The 13,673-nt window shown below is 50.4% G+C and overlaps 2 long non-coding RNA genes across 2 annotated transcripts; both read left to right on the top strand.

Moving 5' to 3' along the window:
• Positions 1–454: 454 nt before the first annotated feature.
• On the top strand, positions 455–2,922 carry LOC137471780 (uncharacterized). The gene is made up of 3 exons (XR_010997841.1): positions 455–664; positions 1,705–1,919; positions 2,763–2,922. It is a non-coding gene; the product is annotated as an uncharacterized lncRNA (long non-coding RNA).
• Positions 2,923–5,583: 2,661 nt separating this feature from the next.
• LOC137471782 (uncharacterized) lies at positions 5,584–8,557 on the top strand. The gene is made up of 3 exons (XR_010997843.1): positions 5,584–5,731; positions 6,976–7,022; positions 8,053–8,557. It is a non-coding gene; the product is annotated as an uncharacterized lncRNA (long non-coding RNA).
• Positions 8,558–13,673: the final 5,116 nt, after the last annotated feature.

The raw sequence follows: 13,673 nt of genomic DNA, 5'->3' as shown, positions 1-13,673 counted from the left end.
AACCACTGGAACAATGAAGCAGAGCAAAAGTGGAATGTTTGGATGGTCAATTTGCTCCCTACAGCTCTCGGCCAGCTGAATTCGGGGGTCTTCTTTGGGGATAGTGCAAAGCTTCTGTTATTTAAACTGCCTGGTGCCATGGTTTGTGTCCCACCACTTAGTTTGATGTGAAGAGAAATAAACAAAATCCCTCAGCAACAAGCTGCAACCCAGAACCGAGTGGGAATTACAGAAAAAAAGGCCATTGAAGAGTAGCTTAGGAAAGGGTCTACTTCCTAAACAGTGTGAAACCCTCAGGCCTGGGCTGGCTGGGCTTAAGGCTGGCTGCCTTTGGGAAGTGAAAGGGATGGAGTTGGGGTGGGGTTTTGCAGCCATGGAAACGAGAGAACCACAGGTTATTGCATCACAAAGGGGCAGCTAACGCTGGGGTTGTGACGGTTGTGGTTGACACGGCCAGAGTGGCAGGAGACGCGTCTGGCTCTGCCTCTCTGTGCCGAGCGCTGGCGATTGGAGTCCCCAACCTTGCTCTAAGGCTGGGTACCAAGCTCCTGTCGCTGTCTACGCTGAGAGTGATCCCAAATTCAAACCCAGATACTTCTGCGAGGCAGAAGCACGGGTTCGAAGATGGATTTTGCCAGAAAAGGAAAGACCTCTGAAGGAAAAGGTGAGGAGAGAAAGGAGCTGAAAGGCTGAAGCCAAATGGAAAAAAATCCCACAAGATTTTGGGGAAAACTGGTCCATGGTGGCCAGTGCTGTCTCTGTGTCAAAGTAGGTGGCAGGACAGATGATCCTGCAAAGATGCCCACGGCATCACAGAATTCTACTATTAGTTTACTTTGCTTTCTCCTTTTTGACAGTAGCCAAACCACTCATACTGTCAGCCAGGACAGGGACTGTGGCCACAGCCTGCTTGCTGAGCGGTCTTTGTGGTTGGCAGAACTAGAAGTCACAGCTGTGTGGGTCTTTCCTGGGGATTCCCAGAAGGCCAGCATTAAGAAGGAATCTTTTTAACCCTCTTATCATTGGAGCCTTCCACCATTCCCTTCAGACTTGCTAACTCAATAGTGTTGAGAGGAATTAAACCCAGGCTAGTTCCATGAAAAGGAAAACCAAAGAAATTTCCTCTGTAATTAAAAATTATTCCCCTCGAGTGGCACACCCATTAGATGTGTTGATGCTAAAGGTGGGAGTTCACCTAACTCACTTCTTCCCTTCTAGGCATGGCTCAGCCTCACACAGAGGTGAGGGGGGAGCTGGGCCCAGGCCAATCTCTGGTGGGAGGAGGGGTCTGGTGCCAGGCTGGCGAACCTGTGCACATTCCCAGGGAGAGGTTGTGCCCAGCACATGCCCCCTGCAATGAGCTCTGCTGCTCCCAGTTCCCCTATGGAGCTGTAGGGCTGCTCAGCTGTGGGGCAGGGAGAGGAGCAGGAGGGTGCATGTGCAGCTGAGCCGTTCCTGGAAGGCACAGGGCTCTGGGCTCCCTGCTGTCCCAGGACAGCCAGAGGCCAGGCTGTTCCTGTGGTAGCTCTGTGGAAGTGAGTCAGGGTTTTCCCCTGGCCTGCCCCAAGTGTCTGCCAGCAGGAGCATGTTTCCCTGTGCAACTGTTTCAAACTTTCCAGGAAATGTGTCCCATGAAACATGTAGCTTAAGCTGCTTTAGGGTTCCATTGCGGCCTCTGTTACATTTTGTGTCTCCGCTTTGCAGGCCTGACTGGCTATCCCCTTGCCAAGAGGTTTTCCCATGCAAATCCCTCTATGCTCCTTCCCTCCAAGCCGTTGCCTCCCATCCAGAAGGGCTCTCCTTCCACCATGCCAAACCAAACATGCAGCAGAGAGCAGGAGAATGGGAAAAATGGCAGCAGCTGTGATGAGTACAGGGTAAAAATACAGGAGCTGAGAACAGAGGGAAAAGGACATAAGGTAAGGAGACCAAGAAAAATCCTTTGCGGTAAACTTTCACATTATGTGCTGTAGACAGAGCTCTGAGACCTTTTCCATGCCAGGAAATTGAAGTTCACTGAAATTCAAACAGGTCCAGATTTGGCTCTTTTGCTTTGCCAGAAATGATGGGATATGAGGGAAGGGTGTGCATCTGCCCACGCTGCCTCCACCCCCCTTGCTGGCCATGGCATGGGGGCCCTGGAGGAACTTAAGCAGGCAGAGCTCTTCCAAAGAGCAGCAGGGCAGGGAGCTCTGCTGAACTTCCTAAATGCCAGTGAGCCTGAGATGATGGATGTGTGGGAGCTGGAGAGCAGCGAGCATCCCGAGAGCTCAGCAGCATTTGGGCTCAAAGGCTGCTGGGGAACTGTAGGAGGGAAGGGCAGCAGCAGAAGAAAGGAGGGGCTTGAGAAAAGCAGGTTTTGATATCATGCAGAATGGCTTTGTGGGAATTGGCTGGAGATCCGCCCTGGTGGTTAGGCATTTAGGGGCAGGGAGAGAATTGTATTCTGAACCCACTCCTCTGCCATCCAAAAGGCCAGTGGAGGCAGTGGCAACCCAGAACATTTTGATGCCCAACATGTGGATGCCTGCAGGGAATACAGCCACACTTACAGAAAACTGAGCACGAGGGGAGATGTGGCAAATCTGGGACATGGTCTATCCCTCATCACCTCCCTTTCCATTCCCCATCCTGGTCCAAGCTCCACCATCAGTTTGACTTTCCCTGCCAGGTCCCAGTTGAGGGCATATCTAAATGTCTTGAGGCAAGAATGGGGACAAGGCTGGATGCTTGATCCAAGCACTTTGTTCTGCTCTTTCCAGGCTTCCTTGCTGTATTCCATCGGTGGGGATATGAAGAAGGGGTCATTGGGACTGCCTTTGATCCCCCCTATACTCAAGGCAGGAAGTCCTTCTCTTGGCAGTGCTGCGGGGACCCTGCCAAGCTCTCTGCAGCTGGATTTCCAGGAGGTCCGGGAGATGAGGTAAGCCAAGGTGTCTGCTGCTCCAGTGTGCTATTCACCTCACTCTTCCCATCTCGTGTGTTATTTTGCAGTCAGCTCTCTCATGTATTTAGGCGGACCCCTGTGTATTCAAAATTTTGCCCACCTCTAATGATGTAGCGTAATGTCAATACCCGAGGGCTTTTGATCTGATCCTTATTCTTGAGAAAACAAGGAGGTGTAATAGTCTAAGGAGACAGCAGTGCTCTGAACACATGTAGCACAAAGCTGTCACCAGGGTAAGGCACGAGAAGGCAAAGTCAAGCTCCGACAGCAGTACAAAAGTAGCTGCCCTGCATACAGACTCGTGTCTCAGCTCAGCAGCTCTTGCAGCTTCAGAGAGGCTGGAGGAGCCACTTGGCTCCAAATGGAGAGGCAGCAGAGTTGGGGAGTTGAGATGCAAGTTGAAGAATGACTGCTGTGTTTCAGCCAGAGTTGGCCAGCTCTGTGTGACAGCAGCAACAGAAAGCCTAAGGATAACTAATCTGCTTTGTATTTTGTTGGGTTTATGTGTTGCATTTCCTCCTTCATCAGAGTGACCATGCTAGGCAGGTTTGCCTTCTTTCATGCAACACCCATTCCCTCCCTCCTCTTTCTACCTCCTCATGTGTTCTTTTGTGCTCCATTTTCTCAAGGCCAAGATCCAGCAGCAGAAGCAAAGACAAGAACACAGAAGATGCAGGTAGGTACAGGAGATGTCTGTCCTAAAATGACTGTTGTAATCTGGACTCAGAGGTGACATTTGGAAAGCTTGGTTAAAGCCCACGCTTTTCAAAATTTCTATAAATTAATTTCAATTCCTTGATGGGCTCAGCGGACTCTCCCGCAGCCCACTCACTGGGAGTGTGCTCTGGTGGTGCAGTGAAAATTCTTCCATTTTGCAGGCGAGAACAGGTTCATTTTTTCCAAGTCTTTCCGGCCATGTCCCTCTTCGCTGCTTCCCACCAAGCCATTGCCTCCCATCCGGAAGAGCTCTACTGCTTCTAACACAAATGAAATGTACAGCGTGGAGAAAGAGAACAAGAAAAATGTCACTGGCTATGATGATGAGAGTAGAAAACACCAAGAGCAGAGATCAGAAGGAAAAAGTTATGAGGTAAGAAGGCCAAGCTAAGACCTGTGTAGTAGATTTTCAGTTTATTTGCTGTAGGCTGAGCTTGGAGACCTTTTCCTGTGGTGTGATCCTAGGGAAGCAGCTGAGTTGAGGAAAAGCTCAGCTGGACACTGCCCTTCACACTGTCTTTGCAATGGATGTGTAGTGCAGACTTCACATCCCCAGCGTAGATCAATAGCAGGAGAGGTCCTTGAATGGCTTCTGGGCCCTGTCATGGTTCCTCTTCTGTCTTATGGCTGAGAAAACACCAACATGCAGTCACAGCTGCTACATTTGTCCAATCAGGAGAAGCTATCCTTCTAGATTTAGTAAACTATGGGTATCTGTGAACCATCTCTATGTCTTGGTGGTGTTTTCTGTCAGCTGTGTCTGATTTGGAAGGAAAAAGGTGTTTGCTGGAACAGGCAGTCCAGCAAAGTCACTTCCAGGTTGTCGCAGCTTCTGAGTTGTGAGAAGCACACCCTCTGCACAGTTGTCGCTGCTGCTATTTCTAGACTTCATCAGCTTCTGGGCAGCTGTGAGCTCTGGCATGGCTTTGTCCAGAGGGAAGTGGTGGGAGGTGGCCATGGGGAGAGCAGCCCAGAGCCCAGACCCACGACTGCCTTTGCAGCAGGGCCAGGACCTGCACTTGTTCTGGGTTTGCGGTGAGGTGCAGGAGGAGGCTGATGAAGAACCACTTTGGAAAAAATAGTCCAGTCAAAAGCTTGAGTACTTGATGTCAGCCTTGCTGAGATAGGGCCCAGTGTATCTCTGACACGAACTGAGCCTTTCAATGAAGTTTGAACAGATTCAGATTTGGCTCTTCAGCTCTGCCAGAAATGATGGGATATGAAGGAAGGGTGTGCATCTGCCCTCGCTGCCTCCACCCCCCTTGCTGGCCATGGCATGGGGGCCCTGGAGGAACTTAAGCAGGCAGAGCTCTTCAAAAGAGCAGCAGGGCAGGGAGCTCTGCTGAACTTCCTAAATGCCAGTGAGCCTGAGATGATGGATGTGTGGGAGCTGGAGAGCAGCGAGCATCCCGAGAGCTCAGCAGCATCTGAGTTCTAAAGCTGCTGGGGAACTGTAGGAGGGATGGGCAGCAGCAGAAGAAATGAGGGGCTTGAGAAAAGCAGGTTTTGACATGCTGCAGAATGGCTTTGTGGGAATTGACTGGAGATCCACCCTGGCTGTTAGGCACTTTAGGGGCAGGAGAGAATAGTGATCTTAAACCCACTCCTCTGCCATCCAAAAGGCCAGTGGAGGCAGTGGCAACCCAAAACATCCTGATAGGATGTATGAATGAATGCAGCCACACTTACAGAAAACTGAGCACGAGGGGAGATGTGGCAAATCTGGGACATGGTCTCTTCCTCACCCACTTCCTTTTCCTAGGTCACCTTTCCCTGCCCTAGTCCATGATGCTCCATAAGTCTGACCTTTCCTTCCAAGTCCCAATCAAGTGCATAGCTAAGTGTCTTGAGGCCGGAATGGGGGCCAGACTGGATGCTTGATCTGAGCACTGTGTTCTGCTCTTTCCAGAGTATGCTGTATTCCATCGGTGGGGATATGAAGAAGGGGTCATTGGGACTGCCTTTGATCCCCCCTATACGCAGGGCAGGAAGTCCCCCTGTGGGCAGTGCGGCAGGGTCCCTGCCAAGCTCTCTGCAGCTGGATTTCCAGGAGGCCCGGGAGATGAGGTAAGCCAAGGTGTCTGCTGCTCCAGTGTGCTGTTCACCTCACTCTTCCCAGCTCATGAGGTTTTTTGCACTGTCAGCTGTCCGATGTATGTAGGCAAACCTCTGTGTATTCACCATTTTGCCCATCCATGATGATCCAGCATGATGTCAAACCCAGCACCAACGCCCCAAGAGCAGAGGTGGTGGTGGGGAAGAGGAGACAGGGTTTAAAAGCACCTCAAGATGGGTCCTCTGCTGCACTTGGCTATTGATTCCCTCTCTGTTGGTTGTGGTGTCATTTTGCAACTGTATTGCATGGGTGTGGATCATGCAGATCTTGGAATCCTGTGATCCTTGACTGTCAACTTCTGCAACCAGGAGAATATGCTTGGGCAAATACTGGCTATTGGAGAGGTGTCTGCAAATTCAGGTGCTGCTTCTGTAATCATCAGGCGTACATCCCATCACTGTGCCTGGGCCTCCACTGTGAAATGAGATCCCCTATAAATTTTGGGGTATAGATGTCTAATCCGATTGATATTTAATATTTAGTTCTGGGCTTAAAATCAAATAGGGCAAGGTGCTAGAAAGAGGCATAGGGCTGTACCCAATGGAACATTCTTGGCTTGTATATGTGTGAGAAAGTGTAGCTGTCAATCTTAAGCCAATGGCAACAATAAAGACGGAGTCACAGCAGTATCATTCCAATTGAAACTCTTCAGTAGAGCTTTTAAAGTGCAATCTGAATATCCTTCCCTAGCAGCTGAGTTGGAAAAACCCTTTTGATTCTGGAAAGAGCCAGGAGGTGTAATATTATTCTCAGGAGACAGCAGTGCTCTGAACACATGTAGCACAAAGCTGTCACCAGGGTAAGGCACGAGCAGGCAAAGTCAAGCTCCGACAGCAGTACAAAAGTAGCTGCCCTGCATACAGACTCGTGTCTCAGCTCAGCAGCTCTTGCAGCTTCAGAGAGGCTGGAGGAGCCACTTGGCTCCAAAAGGAGAGGCAGCAGAGCTGGGGAGTTGTGATGCAAGTTGAAGAATGACTGCTGTGTTTCAGCCAGAGTTGGCCAGCTCTGTGTGACAGCAGCAACAGAAAGCCTAAGGACAGTTAATCAGCTTTGCATTTTGTTGGGTTTATGTGTTGCATTTCCTCCTTCATCAGAGTGACCATGCTAAGCAGGTTTGCCTTCTTTCATGCAACACCCATTCCCTCCCTCCTCTTTCTACCTCCTCATGTGTTCTTTTCTGCTCCATTTTCTCAAGGCCAAGATCCAGCAGCAGAAGCAAAGACAAGAACTCTGAAGATGCAGGTAGGTACAGGAGATATCTATCCTAGAATGGCCATTCTTGTCTTGACTCAGAAATGACATTTGGAAAACTTGGTTAAAACCTATTATTTTCAAAAGTTTTTAAAATTAATTTCAATTCCTTGATGGGCTCAATGGAATGTCCCGCAGCCCAGTCCCCCAGTCACTTGGGAGTGTGCTCTGGTGGTGCAGTGAAAATTCCTTCTGTGTGAAGTGTTGGGTGGTACCTTGGGGCCCTGGAAATGCAGCGCAGGAAAAGGACACATTCCTCTCCATCCTGATCATGGCTTTTATGTCCCTGCAGCCTTTCTAGTGTCACCATCAGTAGGGAAAAAGAAGGCATTTAGCAAGAAATGAGAAACCTTCCAACTCCTTCCTCCTGCCCTTGGAGGAGAAAACCTTTCCTTGGGGCAGTTTCTGAGCTGAGCCCTTTGAGGTCTGAAGGAGATTCATGGACATTGCCAGGTTTTGCCCTGGCAGAAATAGGGAATCCTCCTATGACAGAAAGTCCTTTGGACTGCAATGGATGCAGGATGGACTGCCAAATGGATGCAGCCTATGCAGGGTCTGAGTTTGTCACCCTCTGACAGCACAAGCCCAAAGCCACCTGTGGCAGGTTCACGATGACAAATCTCTTCCCGATCTCTCTGCCTGTGTCAGTGTTGCAGGCTGAGGCTGGGGGAGGAGATGCCTTCTGCCTTGTCCTCCCTCCCTGCCGTGCCTGATCCTTGACAAGCAGCACTTGTAAAGGAGGCTCATCAAACAGAGAGGCTCTCCAGCATCCAGGGGCTCTGGCCTTCATCATGCAGCAGGTTTCAGTCTGCTGGCCAACAGAATAATGTCATGGCTGCTGCCAGTAGCCCATCCCTTGGGAGAGGGTCTAGGCATATGTCCCTTGCTGCTCTCAATCCCAATCTCAGAGTCTTATGGGAGCTCTGCAATCTGGAACCTATCTGGCCTGTTGCCCAGCATGGCATTTTGGGGGGCTTGAAGTCTGCCAGAGATGTACAAGAACCTTTGCTTCCATTACCAGGCCTCCCACTGAGCCGGGCCAAGGAGATGGATCATCCCACCTGTCCTGCTCTTACCAGTGACAAAGAGCTGAGGGACGTCTTTGGAAAGGTAAGGAATAAGGACAGGGATGAGCAGACTTCCTTTCCAGTGGCTACTTAGTACTTGGCCCAAAATGTCACTGAAAATCATAATCTTCCCCTCCTGGGGGATGGGGATAGGGATTCACTTGGGAATGTATTTGACAGCGACAGAGCAATCGCTTGGCTATTTCCAGTGGTGCAAATGTCCCTGGTTTGGAGATGGTGCTAAGGTCATGCCAGAAGCATTCTTTTTGTGCAAAGGCTGTTTTAGAGAAGTTCTGAATGGCAGAGCAAGCCACACATCAGTGAATGTAGGCAAAGTGCACCCTCAAAAGCAGAGAAGCAATGATACTAACGTTGAGGGTAAGCAAGGCTGCCAAATAAAATGGGAGAGTTTGACTTTTCCTGCTTACCTTTGTGGCTGTACCTCTCAGCCCTCTCATTCTCCAGTTTTCTGCTCATTAACATCAGTGTTTCTGCAACTTATTTTCACGTGACTCCTCCTTTTGGTCTCGTGGTCTCAGAGACCAAGTCCTTCAGAGTCCTTCAGAGCTGAGTCCTTCAGAAGGCAGGAAGTGAGAAACAGCTGCAATTCCCGGCCATGAGTGTAAAGCAGCAGCTAATTACTCCTCCTTGCTGGGTATTGCACATGGTTTTTATTCTCCTGCCATGGCCTGTAGGAACTGAACTGCCTGCTCACGGTCATGTGAGCCCTTCATCTGTCTTGGGGCACTCCTATGACTTTTCATGCTTCAAGCAGGGCTTCCTGACATAGGCTCCAGTTGCAGCAGTAGAAGGTTATGGTACTGAAGTGTTCCACCTCACTGTGTGTAATTGCCAAGCTGAGGACAGGAGACATTGCTCTGAAACTAGTGGAATGTATATGGAGCTACATCAAAGCCTATGGCACTCTATGGACTCTGTGCCCGTGCTGAGATGTTGTGGCTGGTTTGTGTGTCTCTGCTTACAGTCTGTGATGTATTTCCATTGCAACTAGATCCGTGCTGCGTTGTGGAAGTTGGCTGATGAGAACTTAGAGCCGGAGGACATAGAGTATTTGGTGGAACAGATGAAGAAAAATAGACAAAAGGAAAGCTTCTTGCAGCTTCTTCCTGAGACACCTGAGGCCGGGGATGCAGCTGAAGCAAGTAAGTGGTGGCTACACTTGTGGTCGTCCTTTTTGACCACTTGCTTGCCCTTTACACATCGCTGCAATCGGACTGCGGGGCTGTTTGGCTTGCATCTGAGTGGAAGCTTGCATAGGATTTAATTCTGTTTCCCAAAGAAAAATACGGAGGCATGAAGTGTCTTGCCCATGGCCTCACTCAGTCAGTAGCAGAATATCAGCTTCCCACCTTCACCATTGCCAACCTGTCCAGCACCCTCCACTTATAATATCTTCTTTTGTGCCTGCAGCCTTTAGCCTACCGCCTGTCAATGGCACAGCTTCTAGAGTGCAGACAAAACACCCTGGTAGTGCCTTGAGGAAGAAGGTCTTGAGGAAGCAGGACAACGTGCCCTTACTGCCCAATAAGCCTCTCATCCATGGGGATGGCAGCTTCCCACGCAACTCCTCAGGTAAGCCTGCTCCCTGGCAGCTTTTTCCTGCAGGGGTTTGTCCTTGCACAAGGAGCACAAACTGCCTCCTGCCTGAGCCAGCACAGCTGGGATCTTGGGTTCAGAGCCTGTCCTGAGAATGAACAGCAAATCTACTTTTGAGTTACTCCATCATGTTAGACAGCTCAAATGGATTCATTTACACATTAGAAAATGAGCTTTTGATTGCACGATATGAAACGTTTGATTGACAGTGCTTCTGATGACAAAGGGGTTTCATAAGAAATGCATCTATCATCTGATTTTTCTCATACCTTGTAAAGTTTTTCCTTACCAAAAAATTCAATTAAGGCAAACCCAGGTCAATTGATTAACAAGACAGTGCATCTGCCAACAACGTGCATCTGTCTTTGCATATTTTTATCCTCAGAGTGCATTTGCAAGGCTTTTTTATCAACTATCTAGTCTGGAAATTGCATTTTTCCACAAGAGAAAGCTTAGAAACTGCTGAGTTGGCAAACACATCCATTAGATGACACATACAATTCCCCTCAGCAACTTTGAAATACTGCCAGTGTGTACCTCTGACAGAGTAAAGGTTCCTGATGCTTGGAAAGAATCCATAAACTACTCCCTTCCCAACAGTAGGCTAAAATGTATGTGCACTCAGTGCCTGCTGTCTAGAACCTTTGAAGTCAGTGGAAACAGAGGCGCTGTCAGGTGTGAAGGGTCAGGTATGGCTTTTTCCCTGGTAGCTGTTCCATGGGGATTGAGCCGGGCCCAGCAGGGCTGGGTTGTTGCGGCTTGGCTCGGTGCCATCATGAGGCAGCTGCAGGTCTTTCCTCAGGGAGTTGCAGAGTGCCCCTGTGCTCAGGGCTGGGGGAAATCAGGGCGCTGAGACAAGAGAGGCAGCTGAGGGGTTCCCTCCTGGGGTAGCCAGTCCTGCTGTTGGCACTGTCTGGCAGGGAGCGGGAGCTCTGCGGCTGCAGGAACCTGCCGCTGGCTGCGGCACCTGTGGCACTTGGGAGCTGGCGCCGTGGGGGCAGTTGTCAGGTTTAACCTGGAGCTGTGCCCAGCTGGGGGAGGCTGGGAGAAAGCAAGGAGCCCCAGGAGCCAGACAGCAGGGAATTGTCTGACCCAGTGCCAGTGTGTGCCACACGGAACCCTGGCTGGGAGATGGGGCTGCAGGCCGCTCCATGGCGGCGTGCCTTGCCCGGGGCTGCAGCACCCATGGCCGACCCTCTCCTCACAGTAACCTCGCAGACGGCCACTGGTGCCGAGCGCCGAGAGGAGCCGCTCCGTGGGAAGGGGCAGAAGGACACAGCCTCTTCAGACCCACAGCAGTCCCTGCTGGAGGCACTCTCCTTGCTCGGCAGCGATGCCTGGTAAGAAAGGCCCCGTTCACTCTGTGTCCCTCTTAGCGTTAAGGCAGGTTAGAAGCGTGTCTTGCTAGTGCCTCTGAGCCCCGAGAGCCCAGAGGGCCAAAGGGCACTGGTGAAAGCACTGCAGAGCAGTGAGAGGATAAAGGTTGGAGAGCAGCCTTTTCTTGGCCTTGCTCTGCAGCAGTACTCCAGCTGCAGCAGGTCCGTGCTGTTTCCTCGCTTTGCCTGCTGCTCCATGGAGCTGCAAAGGAAATCTTGAGGGAAGAGAGAAAGCTCTGGAATGAGATGATTTGCTGGCTGAAGGGCAGAAGCAGGATGGCAGCAGTTTTGAGTGCAGAGATTTGGGAACCTTGGTCTGACAGCAGTGGCAGGTGACAGGGTCTCCCTGGGACCTCCTGCACGGGAGACCCAGCAGCAGCTGCAGGGAGTTCCTCTTTCTGAGAAATGGACTGAGTTGTGCTTTCAAGTCCCTCAGCCTGTCCTTACTCCTGAAGGGCTCATGGCAGAAGAGAAGGAAAAAGAAAGAAAATCCTCTAGGAATCTGGCACTTTTGGATTTCAACTTTTTCCTTCTCACTGCTTCATATGGGCTTGAGATGTTTGGCCAATGCTCCCAATGTGTCCCAAAATTATACACAAGCAGAAGGAGGCCCAGAGGTGATAACACTACAAATGTTAGGTGATATGGGTTTTCTTTTTGGTGTCTTTTTGATCACTCCCTGGTGGATGCTTCATTCACACAGGGGTAAGGCCTCCATTCACACAGGGATAAGCATGAAAAATCTGCCACCATGCATGTCCTTGTGCAGTCGCCTTTGCTCTGCCCTTTCTCTTCTGCTTTCTCTTCCCCATTTCTCTTTGGTGTCCTGTGAGGTGCAGAGAGCTTCTGCAGGTGTGGGGGGTCAGGATGACACCCAGGGGTGCCTGTGGGATCGGTCACCAGCCCTGTGCTGCAGCCCTGATGCCTCACAGACCTTCCTCTACCTGAGGGCCTGCACAAGGCCCGTGCTGGGGGATGGAGTTGTTTGCAACTTTTAAATAACATGTTGCTGTAGTGGGGGTTGTTTTAGGTAGGGGCTTTTGGGAAAAGCCAGAGTTTCGACAGTTCTTGCCCAGGGGGGGAATCTTCTGGGACATCCTGCTGCTTTTTTGGGGAATGTGTGAGGTGCAGTGGAGTGAGTGACACACAGGCCTAGATTGAAGAGTGGAAACTCAGCTCCAGAGGGCCAGTGCAGACTGTCACTGCTGAACTGCCTGCTGGGGCTGACAAAGAAGGAAAATGCCCCAGTAACAGCCCAATGGGAGTGTGTCTCAGGGACAGGCAGGTGACAAGAAACAGCAGCATGGCCCGCTCTCACAGCTTCTAGGAAGCAGTGGCAGAGGGACTGCATGTGCCAGAGATTTCAGAAAGCCTGTCTTCTGAAGTCTCTGAAACCCCTCTCTTTGCCTCTTGGATTTGTGTATGCGATTGACAGCCACAGCATCCTGTGGCAACGCATTCCACGATTTCACTAAGTGCTCCTTGAAAAACACCTCCCGTGGTTTGGATGAGCTGCCAGCCTGTCATTTCAGAGGGTGCTGCCTAGTTCTTGGATGGAGAGAAATAGCAAGCTTTCTGTTATTTGCCTTGCAGGGAGCTGAAGGAGAAGGGACTCTTCAACATCAAACAGCTGGCCGAGTCCCATTCAGCCGTCCTGCTTTCTAGACTTCGGGAAATTTGCATGGCAGTTACCAGCGAGGTGAGAACATTGCTCTGAATTGTTCCCCTTACTTCATACATGGGGTGTAGAGTAGGTATGTGCTTCTTCATCCCCATGTGTGCTCAGGGTGCGTCTTCAGTTCTGGTTTTAGACCTTCTATTTCTAACGTCTGTCAGCTATCTGTAGGATCTGTGTGTACATGTAGCTCTATATCTGACACTTGTCTTTAAGTGAGGTGCCTTTATATTGCAATGTGCATATGCTGAGATGCTAATGACATTATTTAGCACAATCCCAATCTCTGCCCAAGCTGTAATTGAGCTCTGCAAATTAGCCTGCAGACCTGAGGCTGTGTTTTCTGTTTCCTGGCTGAGTGCTTCAACTGCTGGTGTTGCTTTCTGGAACAGAAGCACCAGACTCTTTTATCTTTTTGACTTGTGCCTTTATGATTTGAAAGCGGCCCTTGTTTTAATTTTCTAGTAAAAGGGCCTAAAATCAAAGCAGCGGCCATTTTAGAAGGATTAAGTTAAACACTTTAGTAAATATTTTTTTTTTAAGCCTGCAGTAAGCAGGTCTGAGGCCAGAAATTGGTGCCAGAGTATGTGCTTTCTGTGCTTGTGCTCTCGTGCTCTTATTGTGCTTTTATGTTCCTCTGGACACAGTGGGATGTTGTCACGGTGTGTTTGGGGTGGGCCTCCTAAGCTGTGAGTTCACTGGTAGCAGCAGGCAGGCAACGAGGCTCCACACGGCTTCGGAGGCTGCTAATTAGATGAGGGTTTATTGGGCGTCCGAACCCTGGGAGGCAGCATGGTTTCTGAGGGAGGGGGGGGGAAGGAGGAGTGAGGGGTAAAGGGGAGGGGGAGAAAGGGGCTGAGAGAGCACCAGCCACCAGAGCCAGCTAAGAGAGGGAGAATCCTGTTCC

The sequence above is a fragment of the Anomalospiza imberbis genome, chromosome 3 (genome assembly GCF_031753505.1).
Source record: "Anomalospiza imberbis isolate Cuckoo-Finch-1a 21T00152 chromosome 3, ASM3175350v1, whole genome shotgun sequence".
Taxonomy (NCBI): domain Eukaryota; kingdom Metazoa; phylum Chordata; class Aves; order Passeriformes; family Viduidae; genus Anomalospiza; species Anomalospiza imberbis.
This window is presented reverse-complemented; position numbering and strand designations above follow the sequence as displayed.